General features: G+C 37.9%; 1 long non-coding RNA gene across 1 annotated transcript; it reads right to left on the bottom strand.

Moving 5' to 3' along the window:
- Nucleotides 1-249: 249 nt before the first annotated feature.
- LOC311286706 lies at nucleotides 250-1,779 on the bottom strand. Its single transcript, XR_014626624.1, has 3 exons — nucleotides 1,674-1,779; nucleotides 986-1,062; nucleotides 250-537 (listed from the first exon to the last, which is right to left on the bottom strand). It is a non-coding gene; the product is annotated as an uncharacterized lncRNA (long non-coding RNA).
- Nucleotides 1,780-3,799: the final 2,020 nt, after the last annotated feature.

Genomic DNA, 3,799 nt, shown 5'->3' with positions numbered 1-3,799 from the left:
CCATAATGGGTTATTTTTGACCCAACTCCTGGGTTAAAAAGGGACCAACTAATTTATGGGTTATCTCAACTCAGAAAATTGGGTTATGCTTTTTGACCCAAATTCTGGGTTAAATACCTGACCCAAATGTTGGGTTTAAAAAACCCAACATCTGGGTAGAAATAACCCAAAAATGAGTTGATCCTTTTTTAACCCAGGAGTTGGGTCAAAAATAACCTAACTTAACCTCACTATCCCAGTATGCCTTATTTCAGAAAATAAAACTTTGTTTTACATTATATTACACACTTCAAGCACTTTTACATTTTTATTGCACTAAATTAAAATCTATATGAAAAAACACACACTTGGACATGTTTATTTTCCTATTTATTTTAGGTCACACTGTAATAACAATATTAGAAATAAAAAATAGAAAAATAAACAACAATTCTCAGAAGAGCCTCGGGAATTTAAGCCTGGGGACAACTTTGGGGACAAGATTTTTGATAGTGTCCTCATCAAAGAGAAGAAATGCCTCCTCATCTATGTCTTCATCTGAAAGACAGAAAACAAGACAACATGAGTATTGTTAATAAGTTGAGACAATTGTGAACCACTCACCAGACACTCTTTCATTATCAAGCTAACAAATAATCACTTTTAAGGGAATGCAGTGGCTTTTTTTTTTTTTTTTTTTTACGTGGCCCAAATTGCTAGTTAACTAATGTGGTTCTTTTGCAGCATTAACGTTACCCATTTTGTGTGAATGACATCTTTTCTTTCATTAAAAAGTGTAATGATATTAATGCAAAGGTGAATATCTTGCCCATTCTTATGCATAACAGCTTAAAGACAAGGCACAATAATCTTTTAGGGTTGTGCATACCCCACTGGCGAAGAATTTGTGACTTTCACAAAATCTTGCACTGACACATTTAAGTCTTATTAAAAAAAATGTAGGTATAGAGAGATGATATAAGGGCAATAAGAGTAAAATGCTCACCTCTAAAATTCTCTGTCAGCTCAGACAGCTGCCACTCAGTTAGCTTATCAGCGACAAAACTGTCCATTCAAGATGACCTGGAGAAAACATAGCAATATAGAGGTTAGCAACAATTTGAAGACTTGACCCGCTTCTTTAACTCTCACTACTTCAGCCAGTTGAGCACTGTATAATATGATAAGCACGGCGCAGCTGGAAAACATAACTCAACTATTGTGTTGCCTCGTCGCTCTGTAGCCGCGGCTATGGGGCTCGCACACCGACCGGACGAGAAGAGCCGCGTCGCGTCTCTAGGACAACTCGAGGTATCGCTCACCGGACGTGCAGTCTCTCAAGGGGCTCACACACCGGACGCGAAGCGTAGTGCCGCGTCTTTAAAACTCGAACACATTATTCTCTATGAGTGTACACACACCGGCGGCGCCATCCGGCGTCTGTCCGCGACACCCAGCAACGGCTCAGGACCTTGTTCAAAATCGCGTCCGGTGTGTGATAACGTTACCTCGAATTGTCCTAGATGTTGTCGTGATAGCCGGCTACATGCCAACCACAGAATTACCACGGCTAACGCTATAGTCTCAACGTATTTTTTTATTATTATTTTTTTTTGCAAATGGTGATAAACTAGCAACAGGGACATGGACACAGAAAAGTTTACATTACATCAACACTGAAAATACTCTCTTACCTTGAATATAGATGAAGTTGCACCGATGAAGCACAGGCCAAAACGGATCGAGCGCGAAAGCGACGGTTATTTCAAACGACTGTTGTGAGAAAATTCCAGAACAACTGCGGGCGGGCGGGCGAGAGAGAGAGAGAGAGAGAGAGAGAGAGAGAGAGAGAGAGAGAGAGAGAGAGAGAGAGAGAGAGAGAGAAAGCCAACCCTATAACCCAGAACATGGGTTACTCTTTGAAAAATAACCCAGAAACCCAAACAACCCATGAATTGGGTCAAAATATTAGCCCTATAACCCAGAAAATGGTTACTCTCTGAAAAAATAACCCATAATTTTAACCCAACACAAATAACCCAGAAAATGGGTTGAAGAAATAACCCAGGAGTTTTTAGAGTGTATGTATTTAGAATGTGATCCAATCCATGTTGGTGTAATGGTCAGCTGTCACAATCTATGCAGTTTACTTATTTTAAATAATTATAAAACAGGCTGAAAAAAATTTGTAAAACAGATTTTTGCTTTATGGAGAAAAAACAGGGATATTAACAAACAACTCCATTATTTTCAGTTGGGGATTGATATTATGCCACAAATCCTGTTTACAGAGCTTAATTTGTAATGAACCCGGAACATTCCTTTAGTTTATGTTAGTCAAGAAAGAGGCCAGCAAATTAGAATCTTGGTAAACAAAGAAAGAATAAATACATTCTTGGAATCAAGCTTGGGTTATTATTTCCACCAGCTCTTGTCTAGAAGTGGTCACTGGTGAGAGAGTAATTTCACCCTTTACTTCCAGGTGGGTTAATCTCATAGGCAATCGATGCCATCAGTCACCGAGGAGAAAGATTCACATCGCTCAGGAAAAACAGGTTAGAAGACACACACGTGCACGTATACACACACACACACACACACACACAGTGTCGCCTATTGATCCCTTGCTTTTCTCCTTCCTACAGCTGCAATGTATTTGACTGTTGATGTGCTGATGGGTTTACATGTACACCGCTTGAGGTCCAGTCCAGGAATCCTCAGGGACCTTTGCATTTGTTAAATTCAGTGACAAACATAAAAATGTAAAAATGGAGAGTTAATGGATGATAATATTGCGTTTCACTGGCATATGCAGGGAAGAATCACTGAAGCAAAACCTTTTTTTGGTGATGACAGCACAAGCTGATTTTATAGATCTGTTACAGCTCAGTCTCACAACAGAAACGCTGCTCTAGTGATGCTTCACCTAAAAAGATTATGTTAAGGCTTGGTTATTAAGATGATGAAGGAGCCTGACAAAATGAATCTGGCTATGTTTGCTGTAAATGGTGCTTAATTAAAACTGTATTTCAATGGCAAGTAGGTTAGGTTGCACTAATGTTTTTATTTTTATTTATTTTTTTATTTATGTTCCAGAAACCACATTTAAATTGTAATCTAACAAACACTATTTAGTTTTTCTATTTAATTTTACGATTTATTTCTGTAAAATCAAAGCAAATTTACTATAAAACAAGAGCTCACCAAACAGCAATGTATTAAATGTTTTGTTAAGATTAATGTAATCTAATCTTGTTTGTTTACATGCATGGAAGATTTCAAAAATAATTTTGTTTGTAGACATCTTAGCGTTTCTGTCACTGTTACTTTCCTCACATGTGTTTCCCTGTCTGTGTTTCCCGCCACTGATCTGTCACCATGGACACAATTCACTTTCATCACAGCTGCTAGTCCTTTGTTAATCCTCACTGTGTATTTAAGTTCCTGCGTGAACCTTCATCGTCTGGAATAAACCTCTATTTGTTTGGATCTCTTTGTCTTAGTGAACTCCTTTGTATTTGCCCAACGCTGCGCCGTGACAGTTTCTGCCATTAAGGAACCTTATTGCAGCCTTTCGACAACAAAAAATACATTAATATTAAATTAATAGTAGTTAAGAATACCGATGGACAGACAGCCCCATAACATAAATTACATTAATCAACAATTCAACCAAATCATGCACTGCAAAAACGTTTTTCAGCACAAATAATTTTAAGCAAAAATGGAGCTAAATGTTGTGCTTAAAGAAACAACTTGCAAGTCTGCTAAGACAATCAACTTAATTCAGACTACAAGTATATTTTCTGAAAACAAGTCT

Source organism: Rutilus rutilus (assembly GCF_951802725.1).
Source record: "Rutilus rutilus genome assembly, chromosome: 2".
Taxonomy (NCBI): domain Eukaryota; kingdom Metazoa; phylum Chordata; class Actinopteri; order Cypriniformes; family Leuciscidae; genus Rutilus; species Rutilus rutilus.
Note: the sequence above shows the minus strand (reverse complement) of the source record. Positions and strands in the feature narration are given on the sequence as shown.